The following is a 17,869-nucleotide window of genomic DNA, read 5'->3' on the forward strand; positions in this document are numbered from 1 at the left end:
AGGCTCAACCAGAGGCCCCTGGGGTGGCCGGACCAGGAGAGGATGGTGCTCCAAGAGTCTCCCAGGTGTTCAGGAGAAAGGAGCCCTTGGGAAATGCTGGGGGTGTGCCTTGATCTAAGGCAGGAAGGAAAGGAGAGGAGAAGAGAGACCACCGAGGTCCCCACCAGCCAGTGGCAAGGGGTGATGGAGAGGAGTGGTTCAGGGAGCTATAAGGCCCAGCAAAGCCTCTTACAGGGAAGCAGGGCCCATCTGCAGAGCTCAGACCCACCAATGGTCAGGCACAGCAGCTCTGAGGTGCTAGGAGCCAAGCAGGTAACCAAGAGGAAGAATTAGCCCTCCCTGCCCGCCAACCCCCCACCCCCGCCAGGAAATGGAGTGGGGACCATGTCTTCCGGAGCCCAAGGGAACCTCGGAAGCTGTGGGAAGCCACAGTTGGGGCTGAGCTGCCAGAGACATCAGGGTCTAGTGACTAGTTCTTCTTCCTAGGACGCTTCCTGCCTCCCTGTGGCCAGGTGCAAGGTCAGTAACAGACTGGAGCCCTGCCCTTGACCCACTGTCTGGGCCATGTGGTTTCTACATCCATCCTGCTTTTCCTGTGTGCAGTGGGGGTGAGGGCACGACGCAGATGGGCAGCGCTGACTCTAAGTGGCCTCTGCTGGGTGGATGGAAGAGGACGTTGAGCCTAACTGTTCTAATGAGCCATTAGAACATCTCACTCTCCACATCTCACTGTGATGCCACTACCCTTTCCAACACAGTGGCCACCAGGTCCCACACTACACTGGAAATCAAGAGGCCTGGGAGACCAGGCATGGACAGCAAATAGGGGGCTGCAGACAATCATCTCAGTGGGTCTTGGTGCATCAAAAGCCATGACTCTGTGGGGCTCCTTGGTGAGTCTGTATAGAGACTGGAGTAGCCCTCTGCCATGAGCAAGGTCAAGGGGGCTTATCAGGATCACTCCTCCATGCCCCCAGCTCTGGGGGATTCCGTGACCTCCCATACTCGTTACAGTGGGACAGCACCCTTCCCCCTCGGTTGCCCTTGGTTCAGAAACACTTGCACCTCACACAACATCTCAGGACACCAGTCACCAGGCAATGTGACAGATTCAGAGAAGTGACTGGCCCTGTAGAAATGGACCAGGTCAGGAACACACCTTAGACTAGCTCCCTTAGATCTATAACCTCCTGAGCACGGCAAGGTCCCAGCTCCTCCGCCTGTCTCCCTTTTCCCTCCTTCCTGGCCCCCTCCTTCCAGAACGTCTTGGTCCCCAATTACTCAGAGTTGCGGGAGGCCTGCCAGGGAAGAAATGAAGAGCTACACATCAGCTATTCTATATTTACCACCTGACGGCTGAGGAGGATCTATCTTCTGCACAATTAAATGAAAAGAGTTTTAATATCGGCAGGCAAAGGACTCAAGCATCAATGGAGAATTAGGTTAGAGCCAGCAATTGGATTAGCGCCCAGCTGCAAGTGAAATGAGGTCTCGGACACGGGAGGGTTATCCTTCTCCTGGTGACAAGCCCTTCCTTGGGGGGCGGGGCAAGAAGGCTGGGTTCCTGGGACTGGTCCCGACCCCCAACCCACAGGACCAAAGATCAGGAGGGGCAGCCTTTCCCAGAATGCTCTGTGAAGAGGAAGCCCCCAGCCAGGTGTGGTAGATGAGGGGCAGCTAGGGTCCCCACAGCCAGTCAGCCACCATGCCCCCTCCTGAGGATTACCCCTACTTCATCCACTCCCTCTCCTGCCATCAGGCACTCCTTGCCTAGTTCAAGTCCACATTTCCCTTCCCTGGAGCTGCTGTAGCCACCGCACTATCTCTTCTCTCTCCTTCCAGTCCAGCCAGTAAACACACACAAATCACTCTGCCCTGAGCCAGCTTCCTTCCCTCGTGTCCCCAGGTGGTGGTTGTTAAGGGCACAGCAAAGACGCCAGTCAAATCATTGTCCCCTCCCCTTTTTACTTTCCCAGCTTCACACTGAGTCACTTTCCTTATACTTATCAAATGTGAAATGCATGACTGCACCCTAGTTTTGCCAGGTGTTCATTTGGTGGCAAATTCCAGCACAGCCTAGGGATATCACGTTGTTTCTGGCCACTGCCTACCTTGGCGTGTCCACCACTGCAACCCTGACAAAGCAGCCCAAGTCTTGGCTGGAAATTAAGGCCGGCCCTTCTCATTGGCTCCCTGGAGGTGGGCATCAGGGCTCCGGCTCCAAACAGGACCCCAGAGACATGCCGTCCAGCCCAGTCCCGTTTGTGCAGGTCTCCAGAAGGAAAGACTCTGCGGCCAGCTGGGTCTCTTCCGGCCACCTTGCCCCTTTCTCACTAACAGCAAGTTCTTCCTTCCTCTTTCCTAAAGGCTCTCTGGGAAGAGTCCAAGTGTGCTGGCATTATTTCAAGGGAAGACAGAAATCGGCCGGTGATTACCAGAGAATACCAGTCATTCTCCCCCAAGCTCCTCAGTCTCAACAGCCCTGAGCATGAATGGGGGGGGGGGGTTGTCTCAGCTTGTTATCCCCACCACAAGATATAAAACTGAGTCCTCAGGAAGTAAAGTGGCCAGGGGAGAATTAGATATGGCATAAGACTGTCCTGAGAGTCCCTGACCTCCAAGTGCGTGAAAAGTACACAAGCTTGCTGCCCACCGGGCGGCTCCACGGCCAGGTCTGTGCAGAACTGGGGGCTAGGGGGTCAAGAACAGCACCTGGTTTTCTCCTACATTCTTAAGGCAATTACAACTCACCGCTGTGAACTGGTTTCCTGTCTAGTCCCTACGAACAACACCAGCTTCTCCAGCTGCCCCAGCTTTGACCCCGATCCATGGGAAAATAATCCAGGAGTATGACCCGAAGGTGTATGTGCCTCTTGCGTGGCAGAGCCTCTGGACAACAGGACCTCCATGGGAACAGAAAGTACCCTTGCTTAAGACAAAGGTAGCGCCATATTCAAATAGCTTCCCACCCGCATTGGGTTGCTGGGGCTGTCGTGACAAGTACCACAGACCAGGTAGCTTAAGTAGCAGAAATGATTTCCCCACAGCTCTGGAAGCTGGAAGTCGAAGATCCAGGTGTGACCAGGGCTGGTGTCCTCTCAGGCCTCTCACCTTGGCCTGCAGCGGGCCGCCTCCCTTCTGTGTCTTCACGTGCTCTGCCCTCAACTGGATCCAGTCAACTGGATTAGGGTCATCCTAGTGACCTCATTCTAACATAACCACCTCTCTAAAGGCCCTGTCTCCAAATACAGTCACATTCTGAGACACTGGGGCTAGGACTTCAACGTGTGGATTTGGGAGGGGACACAAGTCAGCCCATAACACATCCTCCAGTTTCAGCCCCAAGAGCAGGGCTGGGGGACGTCTCGATCCATCTCAGTCTGTGGTTGGAGTTGCCCATTGTGTTTTCACCACCTCAGCCCTCAGCCGTCAGGACTCCCTGAGTGCTCTCCTAGGAGGCCTCCTCCCAGCTGCATCCGCCCTCACCTTCTGGACTCTAATCTCCCACAACCCTTTCCCCAACTGCCCAGAGAGACTGAGCTCCCCTGGGCCCAGCTGGCAGCCCTTCCCCTCAGCCGGGGGCTCCCGCAGGAGAGCGGGCATCCCCCCAGACCCTGCACAGGCCGTGTGCTGGGAAGAACTTGGCCCACTCTGAGAGGCCGGAGGCGGCAGGCAGGATGAGAAGGGTCTCGTGATGAGGCTGGGGAAGCGCCAGGCCGCCCCGGCTCTGAAGTGCTGTTTGGGATCTGGAAGCAGAAAGAGGCCTTCGGGGCCTCTCGCTGGACCTACTTGTGCTCCCCAACCCCTCCCCTGGCCCGGGCTCCCTCAGTGGGAGAGGACAGCTAACGGATGTTCCAGATGTTCCAGATGTTCCAGATGTTCCCAAGGGCTCTCCAGCCTCCAAGTCCAGAAGAAGGCCAAAGGGCAACCTTGCAATTTCCTGGCAGAGGAACCAGAGCTAACCACGGGGGCCGGCGGTTCTGTCCCGTTTCCGTGTGCCTCATCACACTTCCATTTTCTGTCCATCTGTCTCTTTATTGCCCTACTAGTCTGCCCCTCTGTCCACTGGTCTCACAGCTGCACAAGGCTCTGTAATGGGGAGGAAGTATCTAAATCAGGGACTGTTCAGGTATTTGTGCTTTTTTGACTGATGTTTTTGTTTGTTTTCATTAGTATATCCTCAGTGCCTGGAACAGTACTTGGTACGTATTAGAACATACGTTCAACAGAGATTTTTGAATAAAGGAGTGACAAGGATGAGCAAACCTGGTCTCAGACACCTGGTTTGCTGTGTGGAGCAGACAAGTGGTGGCCAGAGGAAGTCCCTTCTATAAACATGGTTACACAAGAAGCATCTGTGGGGCCTTAGGAGCACTGGCCACAAAGACAGGGAGAGTCAGAAGCAGGAAACTTGACTTCTAAAGCCTGGGTCCAGAGGTCAGAAAAACAGAGATGGAGAAAGACCAAGGGAAAGCACACAGTGGTAGTGAGTCCCCCGTCACTTGAAGCATGCTGCCCAGAAGTAACCAGAAGTCCAGGATGCTGCCCGGATGTAACACACCTAAGGCCCTGAGACAGCAGGTATTCTCAGACTGGGACCCGGGCAGGCCTCTCGCCTTCTCTGGACCTCAGTGTCCTTCTCTACAGTATGGCAAGAAGAGGTGCAATCTTGAACGTCATGACAGCTCTTCCAGCCTTGAAGATCAGTATTCTTGAGCCTTGGGAGAGTCTGCCCCAAAAGAGTGAGGAGGGGAGGAGAGAGGGCAGTGCAGAGCCCCAGTGGAGGCATGCAAAGGCCTCAGTGAGAATTGGCTTTGCCCTGACTCCCGCACCTCTAGCCAGCCCTAACAGGCCCTCAACCCTGAGTGTGGTGGCCCCAGGAGCGCTGGAGGAATCAATAAAGGCCCATCAGGGTCAGGGGTCATGGCATCCTCCGGGGAAACCCAGACTAGAGGCAGCACGTCCAAAGAACACATGTCTGCCAGTGGGAGGGCCTTGGACTGGGCCCCAGTCCCTACCCAGACTCTGATTCTCTGTGTAACCATGAGCAAGTCACTCTCCCTGAGTCCCAATGTCCTAACATGCAAAGGACAAGTCTGGGCTTTGCCAAGGTGGGGGCAGGAAGGAGGGAAGATGAAGCAGACAGGGTCCCAGCCTGCAGGAGCTCCCCGTGTGACTGAAAAGCAGGACGTGACGCACAGGAAAAGATAAATATGGCAAAATCTGTCAAATGGGCCTACTAATCTCTGCCCTGCCTTTCTGCCTCTATGTGAAGAGCAAAAAATAAAAACCTGTGTCTGCAGGTCACTTTTCAGTCCTGGAGTGCCCCCTAGTTCATCATGTCATTTAATCTCCAAGCTGACCCACCCACCTTGAGAAAGCAGGCTGGAAGGAGTTAAGTGATCCCCCCGCACCCCCCCTCCCCACCAGCCCTCACTCTGGGAGCAGCTCTCTGCAGGCTCTTCTCTCCCTCCGCACCACTCTCCTTTCCTGTGGGTGCCCGCAGCCTCTGGTGCTTCCCTCTCACACTCCTGTCATCGGTGCCTATTCCCTTGTCACCCTCTCCCGCCCCTCCCCTCAACAGGCTGCAAGCTCCAGCAGGGCAGGGGGGCGTCTCTGTTCACATCTGTATGTACCGTGCCTAGCACAAGGCCTGGCACCCAGGAGGCCGTGCTGGAGCCAGGCCCCAAATCAGATCTGGATCCTGCCTCAGGCGAGGCCTAGAGCAAAGTGGGAACATCACAGAATGAGTTCTTTAATGACTTTGGCTTCAAAGAATCAGAGATGGAAGCTTGAGGGAAGTCATGGGAGAAATCAGAATTCTGGACCTCTTTACGCCTATTTTAATTCTATTTCGGTTCATTTCTACAAACATTTTTCTAAGGCCTACTCTGTGTTAGGCACTGTTGAACAAACTAAACAAAACACCCCACCCTCGTGGAGCTTACATTCTAATGGAGAGAGAATAGTGTGATACACAAGAGAGATAAATCAGACTGTATTTTGGTAGTAGGTGCCATAGAGAAGACAGTAAAGTGAGGAAGTGGCAGAAGACATGCTGGGCATGTTGGCTGGAATTGCAGAGTGACATTTGGGCTGAGGGAAAGGAGTGGCCCTGTGGGTATCTGAGGAGAAACTGCTCCAGGCAGAGGGAATGAGAAGTGCAAAGGCCCTGGGGCAGGAACAGCAAGGAGGCCAGCATAGTAAGAGCCAAGTAAATGAAGGAAAGAAAAAAAGGAGAGGAGTCCAAAGAGGCAGAACATGGAAGGAAGGCTTCGTAGCCCTGTGTGGGCAGTCATAAGGGTGTTGGCATTTGACTTTGAAGAAATGGAGAGCTACTGGAGGGGCTGACAAATATAGGGTTTATTTTGAACCACAGGGTTTTGGGGGTGTGGAGGTATGAATAGCCACCCTATTCTCTGAATCCAGCCCTAGCTAGGTCTAACTCCAGACTCATGCTCATTCTGGAACCCCAGAGGGACCTGTTAGCTCTGACAGCAGAGGCCTGGGGCCAGAGCTTGGGTCAGGGCAGAAGAAGGGAAGCCAGAGGCCCAAGGGACAGCCTCAGTGGGGCTCCAAGCAGCTCTGCGAAGGAGTGTGGCTCCCACAGGAGAATTCACCCTCCAGGGCATGAGGAATGTGGCATCTGCCTGCTTGGACTGTGTGAGCAAAGGAGAAAGGAGAAAAGAAAGCTTGGGCTGGGCTGTGGTACAAGACCCAGGATTGCTCCACAGGCTCAGTAGAAGTCACGTCCAGCCTCTCCTCAGTCTGTCTCCTCCCCAAGCCCCCAGCAAGCCTCCCAGGAGCCACCCTGTCACAGGAGTAATAACCTGCTTCCAGTTAAACCCACAGAATCCCTTAGGCCCTAGGGGAAGCAGCCTCAGAGGAACTCGGCTGGAGCCACCACCTGGGATACAGGAGGGAGGAGGAGGTGACCACCACGGAGGTGGGGTGCAAGGCTCAGGGTGCATTCTGATCACTGCCTACCGGCGTCCCAGAGGAAGTGCTGCAATCCTGAGTGGAGAAGGTCATTCAGAGGTGGATTTGAACCCGCTTAGCATGAACTGCATGACTTTGAGCAGCAGATGAAGCTATCTGAGCCTCAATTTTCTCATCTGTGGAATGGAGAAGATATGCTACTTACTTCACAAGGCTTTTTAAAAAATACTGCACGAAAAGTGCTTTGCAGAGAGCCTGGCACATTGTGAGCCTGTATTACCCAGCGGTCTGTTTTATCTCTGACCAATCAGAAAATAAGGTGGCTTCTCTCCCTGCAAGCCCCACCCCCAGCCAGGCTGGCTCAGCGGTAGGGGGAGCAGGGGGACTCTGGGCTCAGCCAGAGGGGAGATCCGGGGCTGGCTGCAGCTGATGCAGAAACCTGAATAGGACACAAAACCTACAGGACTGTTTCTCAAACTTGTTTTTACCTCACCCCCAGTGAGAAATGCATTTTTCATTGTGATTCAGCATAAACATGCCTATATATGGAAAATAAGTTTCACGAAACGTACTTACCCCCACTAGGTGTGATGTACTGTATTTTTTATTCTCTTGCATTTCATTAAAAATATTAAACGGTGGGGGCTGCCGGAGTGGCTCAGTGAGTTAAGTGTCTGACTCTTGATTTCAGCTCAGGTAACGATCTCATGGTTCATGAGTTTGAGCCCCACATCCGGCTCTGAGCTTATCCTGCTTGGGATTCTCTCTCTCCCTCCCTCTCTCTGCCCCTCCCCCACTCAAACTCTCGCTCTCTCTCAACATAAATAAATAAACTTTAAAATATATATATATATATATATATATATATATATATATATATATATATATATGTATATTAAATGCTGGTCACAAACACAAAAAAAGATTAAGGGGCTGGTGTGAAGCAGTTGGGCTCGCGACCAGACCAGCCTGGTTCAGGGCTGTGGGTGCTAGTGGTGAGCGTGTCCACAGCCATGTGACTGTCCTCATTAGGTCCCCGCAGGGCCACCAAGAGGCCTGGCCAACAGACCCAAGAGGCAGCCCCTCCTGTCAAGGAGGGCTCGTGTGCCCAGCAGAGCCGCCTGCAAGGGACCTGGGCGGGGGGTGAGGCGGGTCGGAGGGCTTCTTCCGGGTGTTCCTTGCACCAAATACCAATGCTAAAAACCAGACGATCAAACCTCCTACGGGCCCTGTTCCTACTTGGCCCACAGCGCGCCCCTCTCCCTGCCTCGGAGTCCCGGCCCTGGAGTCCAACAGCTCTGCTAGTTAGGACCTTCAAGGCCCGAAGCTCCTTACCCCACCTTTGGGAGGCCAGGCGGGTCTAGCGCCAGTTCAACCCGGACGGTACCTACCTGGCGGGCTGCTGTGGGGATGCAGCAAACTGAAGCACAGAATGAACGGCACCGTGCCCGACACTTCGTAGGTGCATGACGAATACCAAATACGCGAGGCTGCCTTCCTCTCTCTGCGGCCTCTCTGCCCAGCCTCCGCCCCGCCACCCTCCCCCGAAGTCCCAGCTCCTTGCAGAGCCTCCTCCAGAGGCGCTTCCGGGCGCTTGGCTTTGTGAACAGGTCTTGCGGCAGCGGCAGCAGCCTTAATTTTAGCTCTGGGCTGGGTAATTTCCCGTGATTACGGGCCCTGTCAGCGAGGCAAAGTCTGCAGCTGCTGACAAGCCAGCAGGCCTCGCCGGGGCAGGGCTGAAGCACATGCCCGCACGCACGCCTACGCACCAGGGGGCCCGGTGCTCGCGTGCGCGCGCACGCACACACGCGCACGCCCACTGTTCTTCCAGGACCGGGACCCGGGGGACCTCAGCCAGGCCGCACGCGAACTGTGTGCGCCCCCCCCCCCACCTCCGTGGATTCCTACAGGAGGGGGTTTACGCAGCACACTTGCACACACGCCACCTCTCCTACAATGGATGAGAGGCGTGGCATTAAGGACAGGAAGACAGTGATACGGAAAGTTGTAGGGCACGGACTCTCACCTACCCCATTCTTCCAGAATCTTCCTTGTGTTCCTTGCCTGTGGTGCCCGAGGGAGGAGCACCTGAAAAGGAGATGTCCCATCTTTTCTACTTTGTGACCTCCTAAGGACTCTGTGTGTATGTTCTTGTGTGTGTGAGTGTAAATGAGTATGTGAGTGTAAGTGTGTGGGTGGGTGTGTATGAGGCGGGCCAGTCATCTTTATTGGATGTCTGCTATGAATCTCGACCTTGACTCTGGTGCTGGGAATGCAGCAGTGAATGAGACAAAATGCAAATAACATACAATCGATCTCGATTACTTGCAGATTCAGTATGTGTGAGTTTGCCTGCCAGGTAACCTTATTTGTAGCCCAAAGTCAATACCCACCTGTTGTCAGTCATTCTTGGATGTACACAGAACAGTGAAGAACTTGAGTGGCCCGGTGCACCTGTTCCCAGGTGAGGTCCAACAGGGTGACACTCTGCCTTCTCTTTTCAGCTCACACAAGATAAACAAGTGTCTTTTTCATGTTCTGTCTAGTGGCATGTTTTTCACATGTTTGCACTTTTGGTTGGTGACCCTGCTATTTGAAATGACCCTCAAGCGTCGTGCAAAAGTGCTGTCTAGTGTCCCTCGGTGCAAGAGGGCAGTGGCATGCCTTACGGAGAAAATACGTGTGCTAAACAAGCTCCTTCCAGTCCTGGGTTCTAGTGCTGCTGGCCATGAGTTCAATGTTAATGAGTCAATGATGTATGTTAAATAAGGTGCCTACAAACAGAAACACACAGAAAGCAAGGCTACATAGTGATCAGTTGACAAAAATGTTGTGAACAGAGGCTTGCAGGAGCCCCACCCTGCATATCTCCTGGGAGCAGTGTTCTGTATTTGCTAATTCGGTGTTCCCGGTGACTTTACAGAACATAACTACTGCAAATAATGAGAACCAATTGCAATTACTGCTAAGTGCCATGAAGAAAATAAAACAAGGACATGCAATATGACAGTGAATGATGTCACTAGATGGTCAGGACAGGCCTCTCTGAGGAAGTGACATTGACGCTGAATAGGGACCAAGTGGAGGGCAGCAGCCATGGGAGACGCAGGGGCAAGTGTCCCAAGTGACAGTTGTGCGGAGAGAAGCACAGTCCCAGGGGTTCTGGGAACCGTGAGAAGGCGGGCGTGGCCAGAGCGAGGGGGGAGCACAGCTGGGGAGCAGTGCTGGTCCAGGCCAGGCTGTGGAAAGGAACTTCCTTATCACTTTGGGAAGCAGGGGGGTGCCAGGATGCGCTTCATCCCTACCGTGGGAGCCCTGTCCTGTAGGGACCAACAGAGTAACAGCGAGGGGCCGTGGCAAGGAAAGTGGTTCTGAGGCTTCAGAAGCTTCCGGTGGAGATTCGGGCATTACTCCTGGGATCCAGATGAGAATGGGCAGAGGCAGACGCGGTTGACATTCACAGAACTGGGAGAGCAGCAGCCGGAGCCGTCTGCCACCCTGCCGGGTGGGGGATGCCTGCACACCCACATGGGGCTGTCGGGGAGGCAGCCAGGCCAGGGGTCTGCGCTTGGGTGGGAGCCCAGGCATGTGCAGCCCGTGTGTGCCCTACAGGAAGTTCTTCCCACCGAGGCTGTGCCAGGGCCTCGGCGAGGCTCCCTTTAAAGGGACTGCACCGGACCCTGCTAACCATCCCTCACCCCTTCCTCCGGGACACTTCCCGTGTTCCAGCAACGCAGAACTAAACCCAGAGAGACCTCTACATACGCAGCACTATTGTCCTTTTGAAAGATCTTATTTTGATCAAACAAGTCGCGTGCCCTGGGTCTCCCCACCTTTATGTCAGCGGCTCCTCCTCCCAGGATCTTCCCCCTCCTCAACTCCTCGTCCTGTGGGGGTCCAACATCCCACCGCTTCTCCCAGGAGGACTTCTCTGATTGCTCTGACCCCCAACCGACCTCTGACATTTGAACCCCCAACAGCCCTGCTGGCCTGAGTCCCACAGGCCTGTTCTCAGCACACACTCATGCCCCTGAAAGCAGAGCTTAGGTCTCCAGACCCTCCCCTCCGTTCCGCTCGATCCCCAGGGCACAGCCCTGGTGGGAGAGTGTGCAGAAGATCAGAATACTAAGGCTGGGGTCAGGATCAAGATCAAGACTTCTGCAGGGCCCAGGTGGAAGGCTGAGGCTGTGTTTGGTTAGGACTCCAGGTGGGCCCAGTTTGGACTGAGGAAGGGGCTGCAGAAAGGATCTGGGCTGTGGACAGTCAGGGCTTGGCCTGGGGGACGAGGCCAGGACTCCGAGTCAGGTCTGCCTGTTCTAAGCCAGATGGTGAGCCAGACCTGTGCTCCCGTGGCCATCCACCCCACCCCCCACCCCCCAGAGTCTTGGCCTCTGAGTTGAGAGGCTGAGCAGGCCTTCGGCCTTCCCAGAGGCTGCCCAGGGGCTGTTTGCTTCCACCTGACTCCACAGGCCACGGGAGGCCCGAGGGGCCCTGCCTGGAGGAGATCTGCCGGGTGGGAGCCCAGAGCTGCTCCGTGTCAGCACCACGCCCAGCCACAGCGATGCCACCGCTGCCAGCCTTTCCCAGCCCCGTCACCATGGGAATGTGCACAGGCCTGCACTGCTTATGCAATCCTTATAAGGCAGGGAAACGGCTGCCCGTCAGTCCCACCAGCCTGACCTGCTCCAGGGGACGCCCGCAGGGAAGGTTCGTGATCTTGGGGTGTATCACCACACCTGTCACCCCCCCAGCCTGCCACACGCACACACACACACAGCACGCTGACTCTAGAAGGGAGGGAGGACAGGGAGGAAAGAGAAAAGCAGCCGTGGGGGCTGGGCAGAGGGGACTAGAGAAGAATTCTGACAGATGCAGGCAGCTGGCCATCTGGACACAAGTGAAAGTTCCAGCACTTCGGCCCCGGGACCCAGATGTCCGGTGTCATAGAGACAGGCCAGCTACCCAATGCACCATCCCATCACTTCCCACAGCTGGAGCCCTGAAGAGAGAAGGAAAGGCAGAGAGAGATGGAAACAGAGAGAAACAGACCGTTAAGGACAGAGAAAGAGAGATAGGGAGAGGGAGAGCCAGAGAGATAGAGAGAGAGAGGAGGTGGGAAAAGGGGAGAAGGCACAGAGACACAGAGCGGGAGAGCTCAGGAAGAGAAGTAGCCACACAAGAGATTCACACAGAAGGCAGAGACAGAGCAGACGCTCAAAAAAAAAAAAAAAAAAAAAAAAAGTCCAAACATGACCTGCAGTTTGTGATTTCTTGGTTTCCAGAGTCTGGCTCTACCTCTGCAGGCAGTTTTGTTCCTAATGGTTCCAGGACCTGGGCACCCTGCTGTCCCAGAGTTGGGAGGGTGAGATCCACCACAGGACCACCCGGCTGGACACACTAGGCTTCCAGAGGGTGGGAGCAAGTGCCTGGATCTTTCGGTGTCCCCCTGCCACCTGCCTGGGGGCCTCTGCACCTGCAACCTCGTCTTGGATCTCTGTCCAACTGGTCCCCTGCTCCCCACTCAGCGTCACCCTACCCCTACCTGGGCCCCCTCTGTAATCACAGGCTTTATGCTGGGGGACCCCAATGCCCAAGCTACAGAGCCCTTCCTGTCGTTCCCTCCAGGGTCCTTCTCCGGACTCCCAGCAGCATGGCCCTTCCATTCCCGTGGGACCCATTCCACGGTGAGAAACCACACCAGCAGCCACACTCATCCCCTCCAGTGCACCCACCTGGCCTGCCGGATCTCTTCCTCAACACCCCCTGCACACTGCCACCTCTCCCACTGGCCCCCTGGTCACCAGCACAGGCCCTTGTCTGCAAATACGGTGATGTCTGAGCAAAGCCCCACCTGAATAAGCTCAACTTTGCCTTCTCTCTGCCTGGTAGTGCCCCCCAGGGAAAGTGGTGTCACTCCAAACTCCCAATCTCGGGCTGGAGCTGGGCCATCAACACCGCCTGACAAGTTCATGTATTTCTTACCAACCGGCTGTCCCCACTCCTGCCACTGCTATTTCCAACCTTCTTTGTTCTCCTCAAGACCCCCACCCCCTTCCTCTCCCATCCCCCAGCAGACCCGGTGAATGTCACAGCCAGTAGACACCACTTTCCCTGGCCAAGCCACCCCTGCCCGGGTCCTGGACCCAGAACCTTCTCATTCCTTCTCAGTGACGAGGCTCCGTGACCTGCTGACATTCCCCACCCCCCTCCTCCCTGACTCCCGAGCCATCCAGGACCTCCTTTCAACAAAACAAAACACATGACTTGAACCCCACACTATGCTCCCACTCCCAGACCAGCCTCAGGAAAGGATACGTCTACACAGCCTGCCCCTACTTTCTCAGGCCTCACTTGCTTTCTGGCAGTGGAGAGACGCTCTCCTGCCACATCTGCTCTGGGAGCCACACTGCAGATCCAGACCTGCTTCTCCTCATACCGCCTGCCACCCTCTCTTCCTCGCACCCCTCTCTGTCTGGCCCCAGGACCCCCCGCTCAGCCACTTTGCTTTCCTCCCACCTCTCCACCACTCCTCCACCCCTCGGGGCTCCATCTGTTCCGAGCCCCTGCCTGTCCCACCCCCGGCCCCCACCCCTCCATGGCGTCACTGCTCCTCCAACAGGTCTCGAACCCCACGTCCAGCCCAGCTCCCTCCTCAGCCCCAGCCTGCTCCTTGGCACCCAAGCGCATGTCTCATAGGCACCCCAAACCTAGCCCACACTAAGCCCCTACTCTTTCCGCTGAAATGTGCTCCTCTCCGCTGCTGCCCATTCCAGAGTCTTCCCAGAAACCTCCCTTCTCCTCATGGCACACATTCATCCATCACTCAGTGAAACAGCTTTTGAATCTGCCCTAATCTTTCCTACCGTCGCCCCATCCCAGCCTCCATTTTCACTCTCCCTGCTTCCAGCTGAAGTATCTGCCTGAAATTCAGTCTTCACAGACAAGCCAGAGGGATCATTTTTAAAAAGTCTTGCCCTATATCACATACTTCCAACAGCTCTTGGGATAAAGCCGCCTTAACATGGCTTTCCTGACTCTGAGTGATCTGGGTGCTGCCCACCTCCTCCTTATCTCAAGCCCTTTCATCACTATAATCCTGCCACAGTATACTATCTGCTTCACCCCCTAAATGCGACACTCCTTCCTACCTCAGGGCCTTTGCACAGGCTGTTTCATTTACCTTGGATTGTTATCCACTTCTTCATCTGGCCAACTCCTACCCATGGTTTTAATCTCAGCTTAGGTGTCACTTCCCCAGGAAGGCCCCCCCTTTTTTTTAACACCCCCAGACTAGACTTGGTCCTCCAGGTATTTGTTCTTCTGGTCCTCTCTTTCTCCCGGTATACCTGCCACCATTATCATGCAATTGTTTGAGTGGCATGATTGCCTCCCAGCACTGGACATCTGTCATGTTCGTGGTCAGCCAGCATATTCTGAATGCCCTTCCTATGTCTGAGGAGCCGGCCACGATCTGCGGGCCCTCCCCAAAGGCAGAAGTCAGAACTGGCTCTCCCAGCCTCCCCACCATGCAGGTAGTGGGCAGGGTCAGGACCAAGTCTTTGGCCTTAGGTTCAGAAGAGAGCAACCAGAGGAAACCAGTGCCGGGTTGAAGGGAGTTTTTAGCAAGCGTGGTACTGGAGGCGTTTGGCTTTTCAGGACAGCCGCATAGTGTGTCTGGCATTCTGTCCCCAGTAGCACTGGTGTGAGCATCTGTGTCTGCTCCCGAAAGAGGTGCAGTGGGGAACTCGTCACAGTGATCCCCCGGTGTGGGCTGGGCACCACCACTGGCTGCCGTCCGGGGCACAGGTGGCTCCCCAATGTCCCTGACTACATTGTGTTTCTGTTTCACTCAGCCTGAGGGGTCCTGCTGTTTGCGGTAGGGAGTCCTGAGTCGTGTCCTCTCTAACCAGCCCCGAAACCTCCTGAGGAGGAACATTCTGGAGTTTTTTGCCCCCGTTTTCTAGGCTCTAGCAAGGTGCCTGCTGCCTAAGCGAGTACTTCAGAAACACCTACCAAGTGAATGAATGGGCAGCCCCACAAAGCCAAGAGCCCCAACAGAAACGCGGAGGAACATTCCTGGGGAAAACATACCCTGAATCTGATGCCCACCCTCCTGTCCTGTCAGACCCTTCCTTCAAGCATTGCTCCCCAAGCTGAAATCAGCCACGTTCTTGCTTCCTGCTCAGCAGATAGTGATACTTAGTCTAAGGTCTATACAACCAACCCGAGTCCCCTCCCCCAGGAAGCCTTCCCTGACTGCCCCTGCCCTCATCCACACTCTGCCCTCTGAGCTCATACATCCCTGAGAGTCTGAGTCTCACATGCCTGTTCTTACATCCAGGTTAGAGTTCACCCCTGGAGATCACCCCCAACGTTCATGAAGGCTTTCTGGTGACAAGGAACGGGTCCCTCATTTTTGTCCTTGCCTCTGCCTCACAGTGTAAGCAAACACAGGCTGACCACAACAGGAGAAAAGTCAAAGTCCCCCCTTCCCTTTAGGAAATTCCTTTCAGGGCCTCAGGAGCAGCTCACTGGAATGAAGACCAGTGTGGGTGAGCGCAGTGTTTGATGGCAATCCCTGCCTTCCCACCCTGCACAAAACCAGGGCTCCGGGGCAACCTCCTTCTGGCCTGAACCCTGCAGACAGACTCCAAGGAGCACCGGCTCTCCTGTCTGTCTAGCACTCCCTCTTCTGATCAGCTTCGTCCTCCTCAAAACTGGAGCCCTCCCTATGCTGGCCAGACCAGAAGCACCTTCTTCCACCAGCCCCATAGGCTCACTGTGCCCCAGACCAGGCCCTGGCAGTCCTGCGCCCTGTTCCAGAGTGAGGTCCTCAGACAGGCAGCCCGGTCAGCCCAGCCAGGGTTCTCGGCTGCAGTTTTTCTGCCACCTGGTGGCCAAGTTAAGCATTGTTCTTCTCAGCTCCCCTCATTCAATGTCCCTTCTGAGCCCTCAAAAATCACCTAATGGCCCTCTCCTTCCTGCTGCAGATGCGGATCCCGAGCCCTGAGAAGGGAAGGGTGTGCCAGTCAAGGAACCAGACCCAGGAACCGTCACCGTAGTCCCAGTCCAGGGATCCCCCTGGTGGCAGAGACGAGAAAAGTGGCAGGAATTTGAGGTTCCGGTTTCAACTGGAGGGAACAAGGACTAGATTTCCAGCCATGCATGAAGCCTCTAGAAAAGGGATGGAAATTCGGAGAACTGGCTTCTGCTTCCATCACCGCTACCACCGTGAAGTCACTTCTAACACCAACTGCTAACTAGCCACTAACACTAGCCCATAATTAACTGCTAACACTACTAAACTAATGACCAACACCACTAACTAACCACAAACTAACTACTAACACTAACTGCTGACACCAGTGAAACTCCAAGAGACCACCATTTGACTATCAGGCTGACAAAGCTGTTGACGATAATAACGGGGCAGAGAAACTGTCACATTCACACTGCTTGGGCAAGAATGCACGGGGCCAGCCGTTCCGGGAGACAATTTGCCAATAGGAATTAAAAGACTTGGGGCACCTGGGTGGCTCAGTTGGTTGAGCATCTGACTCTTGATTTCAGCTCAGGTCATGATCTCGCGGTTCATGGGTTCGAGCCCTGCGTCAGGCTGCTCGCTGACAGTATATGGAGCATGGTTGGGATTCTCTCTCTCCTTCTCTCTCTGCCCCTCCCACCCTGTCTGTCTCTCTCTCTCTTTCTCTCTCTCTCTCTATCTCAAAATAAATAATAAAACAAACTTTAAAAAAATAAAAAAGGACTTATCACATGCATTGCGCTGGATCAAACATTCTAGGTCTAGTTTACTCTGAAGCTTTTCTCTTTTTGAGATGCAAGGAAGTTTGTCATCACAACTATTTATTTTTAAAACTTGGGAGCCACTTGCACCAACAGAAGGTTTGCCAAATAATTATTGGTTAAACAAAGAATAATCAGATAGGCTTTACAAATTGTGTGGCCGAAACGTGTGACAAATACTCTGTAGCAACTATCCATCGGCTCGTTTGTAAGTAACCTTATTAAGAGGTATTCATTCACATGTCATAAATTTCACCCTTTTCAAGTGTCCAGTTCAGTGGCTTCAGTCACAGAGGGTGAGACTGTCACCACTAGCGAATTCTACACATGTCATCACCCGTGAAAAAACCCCTTGGCCACCAGCAAGCAGTCAGTATCCACATTCTCCTCCCCCAGCCCCCGGAAACCTCTAACCTCCTCTCTGTCTCTACAGATTAGTCTATTCTGGGCATCTCGCATAAATGAACCCTACAACATGGGGCCTTTTGTGACTGGCTTCTTTCACTTAGCACAATGTTTTAGGGTTCATCCATGTAGCATGTGTCGGTTCTTCATTCCTTTTTATCATAGAATACGCCATTTCGTTTATGCATTCAACCAAGCGATGGCCATTTGGGATTCCATCTTTTGGCGATTAGGCATAATGGGGTTCTGAGTATTTGCATACAAGTTTTTGTATAAATGTAGGCTTTCAATTTTCTTGCCTACGTACCTTGGAGTGAATTCGCTGGGTCGTATGGCAACTGGACATTGGACTTCTTTTTAAGCTTATTTATTTTGAGAGAGAGGGAGAGCGTGAGGGGCAGAGAGAGAGAGAATCCCAAGCCGGCACCCACTGTCAATACAGAGCCCGACACAGGGCTCAGTCTCACAAACCAAGAGATCACAACCTCAGCCGAGATCAAGTCTGACACTTAACTGACTGAACCACCCAGGCGCTCCTCAACATTGGACTCTTTGAGGAACTATCAGACTTCCCACCAAAGCAACTGTACCATTTTTCACTCCCACCAGCAATGTATAAGAATTCCAATCCCTCCATGTCCTCGCTAACACTTGTTGTTGGCTATTGTTTTCAGTTTAGCCGTCCTATTGGGTGGGAAATAGTATCTCAGTGTGGTTTTGA

At 54.2% G+C, this 17,869-nt stretch overlaps 1 protein-coding gene across 1 annotated transcript in view; it reads right to left on the minus strand.

Moving 5' to 3' along the window:
- The window catches only part of ADCYAP1R1 (ADCYAP receptor type I), a 143,013-nt gene that overhangs the window by 101,831 nt on the left and 23,313 nt on the right, over positions 1 to 17,869 (minus strand). The window lies entirely within an intron of this gene.

The sequence above is a fragment of the Acinonyx jubatus genome, chromosome A2 (genome assembly GCF_027475565.1).
Source record: "Acinonyx jubatus isolate Ajub_Pintada_27869175 chromosome A2, VMU_Ajub_asm_v1.0, whole genome shotgun sequence".
NCBI classification, from domain to species: Eukaryota; Metazoa; Chordata; class Mammalia; order Carnivora; family Felidae; genus Acinonyx; species Acinonyx jubatus.